The sequence below is a fragment of the Aquarana catesbeiana genome, linkage group LG02 (genome assembly GCF_042186555.1).
Source record: "Aquarana catesbeiana isolate 2022-GZ linkage group LG02, ASM4218655v1, whole genome shotgun sequence".
Taxonomy (NCBI): domain Eukaryota; kingdom Metazoa; phylum Chordata; class Amphibia; order Anura; family Ranidae; genus Aquarana; species Aquarana catesbeiana.
Genome location: NC_133325.1, coordinates 363,428,661 through 363,442,442, shown reverse-complemented (window position 1 = coordinate 363,442,442; position 13,782 = coordinate 363,428,661).

The following is a 13,782-nucleotide window of genomic DNA, read 5'->3' as shown; positions in this document are numbered from 1 at the left end:
TATAAAATGCTTTAAAGGAACAGGATCTTTTTTTTTTTGGTTAACAAACACTTTAAAAGGCAACCTGTCTACATTTTAATACAGCTCAACATACATAAACGCATATAAACACAATGCAACTGAAAGTAAAGATATAATAAATAAACACAGGCCTCATTCACATGGGCTTAGAGATGCAGCAACATTTTTGCTGTTTTTATTGCTCTCATACCACCTGCCAATGCACTAGGTAAAATAATGGCAGCTGCATGAGACAGTATAGTATGTATGTGTTAGAGTTGCATCAAGAATTTTAGGGCATGTTGCGTTCCCTAGACTTTGCTGCAAATTACAAGTAACACATTTGCTGCTTGTTATATACGACAAATGAACATGGCCTTGCATGTAAAATAAGAGATAATGAGACTCCATGTAATAATGTACTGTTCTGTGAAACCATTTACACATAGGTTTTGCAATCGGATGACTAGCTATGTTAATAGGGAGCTCTTTTGTTTACAATAGTTAGGTAATTGTCTTTGAAAGGGTGATGAGCTGTGCACACCAATGTTTTTTTCAGTTAACTCCAGATCTGTTCATTAGTGTTGTGCTAATACACTGCCTGTCATGCCTAGAGGCTGTTTAGAACTACTTGTTATAGTAACGTAATGTGAAGAACTCAGTGTCTACCTGAACAGTACAAGCAGGAAAGCCTTACATTTATACAGTATTTATAGAATGTCACTGGAAACATCACACCTCATTTTATTGATGTGATTTGTAAATTATTATGTGCAGAGTCCATTAGAATTGACTTTGCTGAAACCATGGCAGTAGAAGATGAATTATAAATGGTTGCTGTGGCTTAAACTGGCCATAGATGGATTGAAATTTGGCCAGTTCAGTAGAGACATGCGAAATTGCACTCCATCTATGCTTGTTCCCATTCATGAGAAGTGGATCTAACAATCGACTTCTCATGAACGGGCTTATTTGTACATTTTCTTTTGATCATCACATGTAGGCAATCAGCTGCAGCACTGATCAGAGTATTCTGACAGCGGATAAGTCCCCAATGTCAGAATAAAATAGCGCAGCGGGGAGGATTCCTCTATTCACCTCAAATGTGTTGATGGAGAATCAGTTCAGTTTTTTTCCTTCAGCCAGAGAGCTGAAGGAAAAAAACTGAGCCATGTATGGCTTAGCTTTACTGCATTAACACTGGCACTTAGGTACTAGCAGGGTTTTTTTTTCTCAGAGAATAGGTGCAGGTACCCCCCCCTTCCAAGTCCCCCTTTGTCTCTATCCCCTGCCCACCTCCAAGCATGATCCTGTGCAGCCAGCAACAGTAGATCTCCCAGTAACAATAAATCCCCTCTAGCAACAACATATTCCCCTCTGCAATAATAGATTCCCATCAGCAACAATAGATCCCCAGCAACAATAGATCCTCTCTCCAACAACAATAGATCCCACAGCAACAATAGATCCCCTCCCCAACAACAATAGATTCCCCCAACAACAATAAATTCCCTCTAGCAACAATAGATCCCCCAGAAACAATAGATCCCCTCCCCAACAACAATAGATTCCCCTTGCAACAATAGACGCCTAAATAATAATACAGTAGATCTCCCAGCAGCCAGCATCAACAGAACCTTTCCTCAAGCAACAATTGAGCCCCTAGCAACAGAAGATCCTCCACCAGCAACAATATATCCCCCAACAACAGATCTCCCCAGCAATATCAGCGCTCTCTAGCAACACTGAACCCCCGCCAGTAACAATACAGTAGATCTTCTGGCAGCCAGCATCAGTACACCCTGCAGCAGCCAGCAACAATAGACCCCTTCCTCAACAGTAGATCCCTCCCACCAACAATTGCCCCCCCTCCTAGCTACATAAGATTCCCCCCAGCAAAAATAGATTCCCCACCAGCAAAAATAGACCTCCCCAGCAACAAATCATCTCTCCAGGGACAATCTATCCCCCAGCAGTCGGCATCAATAGACCCTCCAGCACACACACCATATTTTTCATAAGAATAAAAGAATGACAATAAAAGGCTGTAATATAGTTATATTAACAATTCCATTTGCAAGGCAACCTTTATTATTGATAAAAAAAGTAAAATAAGATCTTAAAGTGTATCTAAAGTCAAAAATTTTCATTTGGATAGAGGAGGGAAAGGTTAAAGTGGAAATAAAGTGTCCATTTAGAAAACTGCTAGCAGGCAGGCTCTGTATTGTAGAAAAGATATGCAATGTCCATTCAGCAACAAAATAAACCTATCTGCCTGCCCGCAGTCTTCTGTAGAATGTAAACTGAACTCTGCATGTACAGCACAGTTTATATTTCAAGGCAAAAAGCCTTGTTTCCTTTGATAAAAGATTGTCTGGGGTGTTCATACTGCAGTGATGTGTGCTGAAACAAATAGAAAAAAAGAAACTTTTTTCAGTGTAGTGCAGTGCATTGCAATACACTGCACTGTGCCACAGGCAATAGTACTTAAAGGGTAACTCCACTTTCATGGGGAAAAAAATAGAAAATAAAAGAAAAAAATCATAGTGTATACAATTGCAGCACAAGTCATATTGTAAGTGGATGTTATTAAAAATGACCTTTCCTTTTAAATCTGCAGCGCTGTAATTTTCTGTAAAGTGCAATGCAATATGGCTGCCTGGAGTTGTTCTGTGCACAGAATGTGTACTGACTACCCCCCAGAAACATCATTTCCTGCTTGTGTGATTGGCTCACTGATTTTCCCAGAAGTCTACACTAAGATACTTGGCACCCCCTGCAACAAAAATGTCATTTTTGGTGAGATACTCCCAAAAGGAAATCACGTCTAAAGGGCTACAGACCCTGTAATTTTTCTCATTAGAGCCCTGCAGGTGCACAGCTGATTGATAATTATCAAACCACTCTTATTAGACTCACTTAACACATGGGCACAGAAGAACAAACAGGAATTTCTTCAAAACAACAAAAGGTAGGAATCTGCAACAAAGTTTGTTACAATCATTGCAATGTACATAGATCACCAAGAGATAGGGGAATGGTTTTTTTTTCAACAAAAGTGGAGTTACTCTTAATGAAGTACTACTTTGTGACATTAAGGCCGGGTTCACATATTTGCGGCCCTGGGTTTGTGCCTGTGGTCCAGTATGTGTCTGTTCACTGGTTCAGGCGTGATTCAGGTCTGTTTTTTTGCCTGACCTCAAACCTAAACCAGACCCTTCTGCAATCTGGACCACAGCTGACCCGGACCTTGTGAACAGGCTCCATTGAGAGCTGGTCACACTTGCCTGTTATGAGAATTGGATGTGGCGAAACCAGCATACAATTCGCATGTATGTGAACCCAGCCTAAGACCCCTTTCATACTGGAGGCATTTTTCAGGCGCTTTAGCACTAAAAACAGCGCCTGTAAAGTGCCTGAAAAAAGCCTCAGCTGCAATCCCAGTGTGAAAGCCCGAGTGATTTCACACTGGGGGGCTGCGCTGGCAGGGCATCACAAAAAGTCCTGCAAGCAGCTTCCTTGCAGCACTACAGGAACGGTGAATACACCGCTTTTAAAGCGCTCGTGCCCATTGAAATCAATGGGCAGTGCCGCTGCAGCAGCGGTTTGCCGGCGGTTTTAACCCTTTTTCTGCCGCTAGCGTGGGTTAAAACCGCCTCGCTAGTGGCCAAATAGCTCCGCTAAAATGATGGTAAAGTGACGCTTTACCGCCGATGCCCGGGCACTTTCAGTGTGAAAGGGCTCTAAAAGAAAAAGAGCAAACAGTGCAATGCACAGTGCAATCCAGAATCTGTTTCTTCCAGCAGCTGTGCGATTAGCTCATCTGCTGATGTGAACGACATCTTAGGGTCACCATACACATTGCAATCTGACAATACAATCTTTGCACAATCAATTTTAAGCTGGCTAATTTGGGATTTTCTTTTATTCTTCACTTTCGGTGATAGCGGTAAACAGGACAAATAGAGGGGGTGAATCCCTGTCCAAAACTAAAGAAGAAAAAGTTTTGGCTTTAGTTCTACTTTAGGAAACATGCCTAAAATCACCCATAAAGTACGAGTGTGGCATTAGTAATAATACAAGTGTCCAAATCTGAAATGTAAAAGTTTTCAAAACCATCTTTCAACATGTGGACAATTACTGTACATCAGTTTGTAACAGTGAATCTATGACATTTACTATGAGCAGTAGAAAAAAAGAAACATTATACAGGAGGTGTAATGTACTTACCTGGAAATCTCTGGTAGTGTTGATGAACAGTAGCACTGAGCAGAGTGTCTCCCTGTACAGCTCCAGTGTTGTGTGTCCCCGTTGCCTGGCACCATCAGACTCCTGGAGGAGGGACACAAGCTGACCGAGTGCTCCTGTACAACAACACTGAATGACAGTCTGCTCAGACGTCTGTTACACACAGGGACTCTCTGAAAGTTCCTTATCAAAATGTGTCAGCATTCTATGTTCTTTATCACTCCCTCAGACCAATGTATAGTGCTCATACAGTATAGGGCTAATTTCAACTGGTAACGCTTGAAATAAAATCAGGATAACAAAAAGCAGAATAAGTCTTTTTTTTCTACAAATAGTTTATCAACAGTAAATATTACAAAAACATTATAATATATATTATAATAATAATAATATAATAATAATAATATACTATAAAAACATTTGGGCTTTACGCACACTGATCTTAAAAAAAAAAGTTGCTTTTACAGGAATTTGGTGGGGGGTTCAGTGGGGGCGGGGGCAAGGACAGCAACCCCCCAATCCCCCCCGGGTCACGGGGGGCAACCCCCCTCGGTCGGTGAGTTAGTTGGAGCCCCGCACTTACCCCATCTCGCAGGTAGCCTAGTGGATGGGCCGCCACTGTGGGGGGGGGGGTTTAGTCTGTATAAGCACCTCTGTGTTAGCCTATGTGTTCATGTACACATGGGCGTATTAGAAAAGAAGCATTTGAAACAAAAAATATGAAACTGAAAAACTAATTTCTAAAAAAAACCCTCAAAACTGCATTCAGGAAAGGAGCTGAAGAGCAGAAAAAAAACACACAATGCATCTAAACGTGTCTAAATGCCCCTAAACGCTGGATAAGTTTCAATGCGTTTGAAAGTTACTGCATCCTAATGGCCAGAATAAACTCATTTGGAATGGAATCCATTAACACTCTAATGCTTGACACGGCTAAACGCCTGTGCAATACCTGGCTTTAGGTGTGTTTTTAACCCCTTCGCGCTGACCGTACGCAAATATGCGGTCCCCACTGGATTCCGATTCCGGGTCACCCGATCGCTGTGATAGCCTCTGATTGGATATCACAGTGATCAGTCACTGTGAAGCCCGCCCCTGTGTTTTCTGTCTCTGCGAATGGATGAGAGAGATGCAATGGGGTTTATTTACTAAAGGCAAATCCACTTTGCACTACAAGTGCACTTTTAAGTGCAGTTGCTGTAGATCACTGTAGATCTGAGGGGAAGCTCTGAAATGTGGGGAAGCTCTGCTGATTTCTATCATCCAATCATGTACAAGCAAAAATGCTGTTTTTTTATTTTCCTTGCATGTCCCCCCCCAGATCTACAGTGACTGCACTTCCAAGTGCACTTGTAGTGCAAAGTGGATTTGCCTTTAGTAAATAACCCCCCAATGTATCATTCTCTGTCCTTGTAGAGATAGAAAAAATAAAGTTTGTGTAGATGAAAAAAAAAAACCTAGGTCAAAGGTCAGGGTCAGTATTTTTTGGACAGGATTTATTTATTTATTTTTTATTAGTATCAGTGTCAGTGTTGGTGTGTTTGAGGTAGGATTAAAAAATAAATAAAAAATAAAAATGGCATTATTGTTTCTGAGCTGTACTACGGATACAAACAACAACTAACATACACATACCTGTATGTGGTATCTCTGCGATCGTCAGGAGCAGGAGAATTTATTTTGGGTTGTTCTTTGGTGGTAAGTTATGGTAGTAGCAAGAAAAATACCATTACATTTTTAAAAAATATATTTTTTTACTATTTTGGGCCATTTTTCCTTAATAAAAAAAATAATAATAATAAGTAAAAAATGTAGGAGATATCCATTACCATTTACCACCAAATGAAAGCCCAATTTGTCCTGAAAAAAAAGCAAGGTATAACCTTGATGCACAAAGTAGTTGTGACAATACAGTATCTCACAAAAGTGAGTACACCCCTCACATTTTTGTAAATATTTTATTCTATCTTTTCATGTGACAACACTGAAGAAATGACACTTTGCTACAATGTAAAGTAGTGAGTGCACAGCTTGTATAACAGTGTAAATTTGCTGTCCCCTCAAAATAACTCAACACACAGCCATTAATGTCTAAACCGCTGGCAACAAAAGTGAGTACACCCCTAAGTGAAAATGTCCAAATTAGGCTCAAGGTGTCAATATTTTGTGTGGCCGTCATTATTTTCCAGCACTGCTTTAACCCTCTTGGGCATGGAGTTCACCAGAGCTTCACAGGTTGCCACTGGAGTCCTCTTCCACTCCTCCATGACGATATCACAGAGCTGGTGGATATTAGAGACCTTGTGCTCCTCCACCTTCCATTTGAGGATGCCCCACAGATGTTCAATAGGGTTTAGGTCTGGAGACATGATTGGCTAGTCCATCACCTTTATAGAGGAAGGGGGGTGTGGAGGTGCCAACTGTAATAGCCTATTATGCAAAGTAAAAGTTAGTGTAATAGTTACACTTACTGGTTCGCAGGGTGGGGGTGTCCTAAGAAGATGGCAGTGTCCTGGGCTGTGCTGGTGTTCTGTTGTCGGCTCGGATCTCGTCCCTTCAGCTGTCAGGGTGTGGGATCTGGTCACAGGCTGTCCGCTGCATCCACTGTATTGAGAGCTCCACGCTGACCACTCTGGAGCGCGGAAGCGGAAATGACGTCACTGGTGCACGGCAAGCATCCAGGCAGATGGTGGGGATAGTACAGGCTGTACTATCCCCCACCATCTGCCTGGATGCTTGCCGTGCACCAGTGACGTCAATTTACACTGTTATACAGGCTGTACACTCACTTTTCTTCAGTGTTGTCACATGAAAAGATATAAAAAATATTTACAAAAATTGTGAGGGGTGTACTCACTTTTGGGAGATACTGTATATACGGTTTTACTTACACATGTCAAAATTGCAAAATTTGGCTTAGGCATTTAGATTTATTTTACCCTTAGGCGCAAAGGGGTTAAACAGCTTTTTTACCTCCATCCATACTTGAGTGTAGCATAGGTAGGTAATTGTGAGCAATTTTTATGTACATTTCTGCAGGAAACGTGCCATGCAGAAGCTTCTTAGTGGCAGGAATGGGAGTTTTTGGCACACAGACTTTTATTTAGGCTGGGTTCACACTAGTGCGAATTGGTTCCAGGTTTCCACGCATCCAATTCGCAAAGCAGGAGATTGTGACCAGCTCTCTATGTAGCCGGTTCACATATCTCCACAGCGGCTCCTGAGTGATGTGCACAGGAGCCTTGTGCGTCTTTTGGTCCATTTCAGGTCCAAATTCAGCCAAAAATTCAGGCTGAAATTGGACCTTAAATGGTGAACGAGGATGCACCGGACTCCTGCTGTGTGGCATTGCATGCTCATATGGGAACCCAGCTTTAGGAACACCCAAAAACACTGGTAATGTATTTTGTTTTGTTTTTTTGCAGGTCGTTTTGCGCACTCCCTTTGAAGGCTATGAAGCCAAAAAATGCCCCATTCTGTTTCAGAAGTAGCTCATGTACCTTTTTGCACTTCAGGCACTGAGATACAAGTGTTTTAGGACTCAAATGTGAGCAGGGACAGTCAGAGAGCATGGGATTTGGCTAGAGTTGCCGCCTCATCCCTTTAAGCACTTGCTTACTGGGCACTTAAACCCCCCTCCTGCTTAGACCAATTTTCAGCTTTTAACGCTGTCGCACTTTGAATGACAATTGCGCGGTCATACAACACTGTACCCAAATGAAATTTTTATCATTTTGTTCCCACAAATAGAGCTTTCTTTTGATGGTATTTGATCACCTCTGTGGTTTTTAGTTTTTGTTAAATAAATTGAAAAAGACAGAATTTAACAAAAAATGTTTTTTTTTTTATATTTTGTTATAAAATTTTGCAAAGAGATAATTTTTCTCCTTCGTTGATGTACGCTGATGAGGCGGCACTGATGGGCACTGATAGGTGGCAGTGATGGGCACTGATGGGTGGCAGCAATGGGCATTGATTGGGCACTGATTGATGGCAGCACTGCTAGGTGGCACTAATTGGCACCACTGGTGGGCATTGATAGGTGACACTTGTGGGCATTGATTGGTGGCACTTGTGGGCATTGATAGGTGGCACTTGTGGGTATTGATAGGTTGCACTGATGGGCACTGTGGGCACTGGCAGGTGGCAATGACAGCAGGCACAGATGAGGCATATGTGCCTCCTTCCTCTTCGGGACCGATGTCCCTTTGACATAAGCCGGTGATCGGCTTTTTTTTCCTCCTCACGCTGTTAGCGTGAGGAGAAAACGAAACCGATCACCGAGATTTTGTTTACATCATGTGATCAGCTGTCATTGGCTGACAGCTGATCACATGGTAAGGGGCCAGGACTGGCCCCTTACACTGATCTGTGATCATCCGAGTCTCCGTGACTCGGTGATCACAGCGCACACACTGCGCGCCCTGCAGGGTGCGCGCGGTGCACAGGGGAGGACGTCCCATGACGGCCTCCAGGAAATTGAGGTCCGCGCTGTAGCCGTCATTCGGCTATGGCCCGGACCTCAAGTGGTTAAACCCGAACACATATTAATTACACAGGTTCTGAGGGTAATTGAATGCAGGTAAGACACTAAGACCCCATACACATTATTAGATTTTCTGTAGATTTTTGTCTTCAGATTCACCAAAACCAATATGAGGTCAAACCTTAAGAGTTTCAATTTGTATGCAATCGGGCAGGCCCTTGTACTACATGGTTTTGATAAATCTGAAGACAAAAATCTACAGAAAATCTAATAGTGTGTATGGAGCCTAAGTCAGTTTAGTGTCCACCTTAATCAGCCACAGAACCTGTGTAATTAATATGTGTTCGGGTTTAAAGGGATGAGGGGGCAACCCTAGATTTGGCTTGTTGTGCAATCTGGAGCTTCAAGCTACAAAACGCTTATGTGTCAATGAGGACAAAAGTGGACCAATGAACCTTTGCTCTCCTCCAGTAAAAGATACTGTATGTGTAGTACATTTGGGCTGGTAACACCCTTTCACACAATCGGTCCAATCAGATCCACCTGCCGCATGTCAGATCTGCCTGCCAGTCTACGAACAGGTGGATGTAAATGGACGTGGGTCTGTTTACATTTAACTACCTTTAAGTCCATCTGCTCACAGATCCCCTGCTCATCGGACAGAATGGATTCCACCACCCACATAAAAGGGTCTTAGTCTGGACTCACATCAGTGGATTTGATACGTTTTATGTCGATATGAACAAAAATTCATTAAAAAGCATTGCAGACCCCTTTCACACTATGCCGCCACCGGCATCAATGGTAAAGCGGCGCTATTTTTAGCGCCACTTTACCGTCGTTTTAGCGACGCTATTCGGCCAAAAAGGGGTTAAATCCGCCCGTAAAACGCAGCCGGGGCGACTTTTTAATTGGTAGCAGCGGTGGAGGAGCAGTGTGTTCACCGCTTCTTCACCGCTCCAAAGAAGCTGCTGGCAGGACTTTTTCTGATGCCCTGCCAGCACACCGCTCCAGTGTGAAAGCCTTTGGGCTTTCACACTAGAGTGAAAGGAGCGGCTGTTTTAGGGCGGTTTGAAGGCGCTATTTTTAGCGCTATAGTGCCTGCAAAACGCTCCAGTGTGAAAGGGGTCTAAGACACACATCATGACGCACACTGATGCATTGTAACAAATGTAAATGCACCATGATTCATGTCAAAATGTATTGTGTGCTATAATGCACATTGATATGCAATACAATGCATAACAAGAAATTGTGAAAACGCAGTGTACATTAATGCATGTTTCAATACATTTTGATGCACTTCCATTGATTCCAATGGAAAGGTCATCAGAAAGAAAAATGTGCAGGTGTGAATCTGGCCATTGAATGTGGTTGTAAACTCTTCAATATACCCAGTGAAGTGACTGGCCTTATATTAAACACATTGGCTAAGTGGTTAGCACTTCCACCTAGCAGCAGTAGGATTGTTGGTTCAATTCCCAACCATGGAACTACCTGCCTGGAGTTTGCATGTTTACTTTGAACTTGTATGCATTTCCTCCCTCACTCCAAAAACATACTGGTAGATTAATTGACTCCTGTCTAATTTGCATATTAGCCAGGGAGGGCAAGGACTGATGCGAATGTAAAATACATATGTAAAGTGCTGCATAAACTGACGGCGCTATAAATGCACCTATAATAAATAAACATACATAGAGATTAAACCAGTCATGCTACATAAGTTGTACCTGTTTACCTGCAGTCTTTGCTTCTCTACATCCATTCAAGTCCTTTTTTCTCTTGAGTCAGGAAAACTTGTCAGAAGTGATTAATGATGATAGCAGAGGAACGAAGCAGCAGACAGAAATTATACTTTGTGCTCTGGTCTGAGACAAGTACACACTATAGAGGGATACACTTTGTTCAAATGTAATGTTTGAGGCTTAAACCACTTTAACCACTTCCTGCCCGTAGGACGTCATATGACATCCTGGACTTGAAGTGGAGATATCTGGATGATGCCTGCAGCTACAGGCAGCATCAGGCATCTCATTCAGAAATGTTTGTTTTCAGCCGGCGATTCCCTCTCTTGTAAAAGCCATCCTAGCAGCTATTTAGATGCTGGATTGCTGTTATAGGCAGTGGGAGGGGACGTTCCCCCTCCCGCCACCCAACGGCGCCTCTCCTGGCTCTCCTGGTTGATGGGGAAGCTGGAGATCTGATCCTGCCGTGGCCCTGGGTTACCATAGAGCTCTATACCATAGAGCTCTATGGTCCTGGGAGGCCGGACGCGACGTCATGAAAGCAGAGATCGTATTTTTATTTATTTTTTGATGCCATGATTTCCAGGGTAAAAGAGATATCTGGGATCTTATTGACCCCCGATGTCTCTATAAAGAGGACCCATCATGCCAAGAAAAATTTTTTAAGTGCCTAGAGGTGCATTTTTTGTAGCATTAGGCTAGGTTCACATTTGTGTGCCTGCACTTTCATGCATTTTTCATAGTTTCGTTATTTATTTTTATGCATTTTTCATGTGTTTTTATTAGAGTCTATGGGGCCAAAAATGTGCCTTGTTACACTTAAAAAGCATCTGTACTTTTTTTCCCCAAGACACACAGAAGTAACACATAGGTGTGAACAGACCCCATAGAAAATGGTGGTAATTCTTTTGCCCTGCATTGTTTTGCAGTAGCCAACATGCTTATAATCACTCAGGTGTCAACAGGATTAAAGGGGATGTCAAGCATCAACATTCCTTTGTGCCTTGGCATGCAATTTGATGCCTGCTGACACACGTTTTCGATGCTGTTTTGAATTTTGGGGTGAATGGGATTAACAACCATTGACAACTTGTTAATACAACTTTGTACGTGTTGCCAGTGCATCAAAACACATATTATATGCATTTGACTTCTATGGGCCTCCCAAAGCACTAAAACAAATAAAAAAAACACAATCTTTTTTTTGGAGGGGGGGGGGGGTTGGACACGTTTTAGCATGTTGAAACACGTATGTTAAAATGAAACAGTTTAAATGGGTCCTTCTGTTCTACTGCATATTAACATTACACCATTCTTCTGAATGGTGTTCTTCAGCTATAGCTAATGCATCGAGTTGTGCTGTTAAAAAAAGGCAGCTTTTTTTTACGAGTTCATGCATGTCAAGCAGCCCATTAAAATCAATGAGAATGCCTGTAAAACGTGTCAATGCGTATTACAATGTACTCTAAATGGTGTGGACAGGCCCTTCAGGTTGATTTTTGCTTATTCCAGCTGACTGCACAGAACAAAACACCACATCGCAGGTCATGTGTTCTCTGTAAAACATCAGGCTTTCCATTTATACAGAGTCACCAGAGCCAAATTCTTTCATAGGTCACATAAGCAATTCCCATGTACAAAAAAGGTTCCATACTGCTGCCCTACCTTCCAATGCCATGTGTCCAGGCAACAGTAAATTAATTGTATCATGGGCCCCTGACTGTATTTAATGAATGCCCCCCCCCCATCATGGATAAGGGTGAGCGTGCACAGACATTTTTGAATGCGTTTGTGAAATATTTCTGCTGGATTTGGAACACATTCTTTGAATTTTACATTGGATATCATGCAGTGGTATACTCATGTGTTCGGAACATTGGTATATCAAAACAATACATATGCAGGGAGTGAACATGTGTATTGTCAATGATTGCTTGGTAATTTTAAAGGAAATCTTAATTGTGAGCTTTAAAAAGACTGCCATTGCTGAAGTTCATATATCAAGACACTTTACAATGTAGCTGCACCCCTCCTGATGAGATCATAATGGCTTTAAGAAACCCAGAAGCCAAGCTCACTGAATATAAATTGACTACCCAAAGAGGATATACTGTATGTTACGTTAAAATTGTCTAAATATGAAGATCACTATAGTACAGAAGTTGTTAGCAAATCCATGGCCCTCTGGATTCTGGGGTCCCTGTAAACTGCTTTTTCTGCCTTTATTATAATCCATCACTGTGAGCAGGTCCTCTTTAGTGCTCCTTTTGAACAGTCTTTTCATTTGTGTTGCTGGCACAGCTGTAAATATATGACTGTGCTCAAAGCATGGCCCATGTGTAAGAACACAGTGGAGTTTCAAATTCAACATCTCATTCTCACTGCTAAAATCCTGCACATGCCTGAACATGGTATTTAGGAGCACTACTACCATGGACGCTTGTACAACTGTAAAAGATAGAAACCTAACTTTACCCCCAACAGTTTGCAGTCCCCATTCCAGCATCTCATTAATGCCAAGACTAAGAAGAGCAGTGCACAAGTGCTGAAAGCCTTATTGGACTTTATATCCATAGAACTTAGTCAGGCAGTTAAGGAAAATATACTGTACATTTGAAGACAAGGTTCTGCTTAAGGGTGATGCCATACCTAAGATACTGTCATTGGTAACAACTTTGCTGTGACAAAATAGCTATACAGAGAGAGATATTCACTAGTTTCCATTGTGTCTCTTGCCAGATACTGTAAGTGAGGCATTGCACTCTAGCTGGTAAGGAGGTTTCTGTAGTCCACAGGGTTGCAATGCCTTGCTTATCCAACCATGATCAGCCATTCTCCAGGGTGCTGTGAAACCCTTGTGTTCCCACAGAGATTACTAGGAATTCCATAAGCTGTGACTGAATGGCCTCAAATTTGATGGTGGTTGGCAGAGGCACCAATTATTTTTTTTAGATGTCGGTAAGGGTGGTATTGTTTGTGAACACCACAGTAAATGGCATTCATTCTTCCCACTGTCCTCCAATAAATTAATAATAGTAACAGTGGCAGCCCGTGCATTGTGGGCGCACGGGTTCCGCCTCCCCACCACCTCCCTATTCATGTGCCTGGCCCCTTTCAGGATGCCGGACACATAAAATACTATGGCGGGGATAGGCGGGGGGGTGTATTTTGAAGCACGTGATTAGAGCCAGAGGCTCTAATAGGCTTCAAAATAGGGTGGGCTTGTGGCGCAGAGCACTGCGAGACGATCCCACCCTGTTGTGTGGCATAGCGAATTAATCTTTGCTATTTTCACACTGA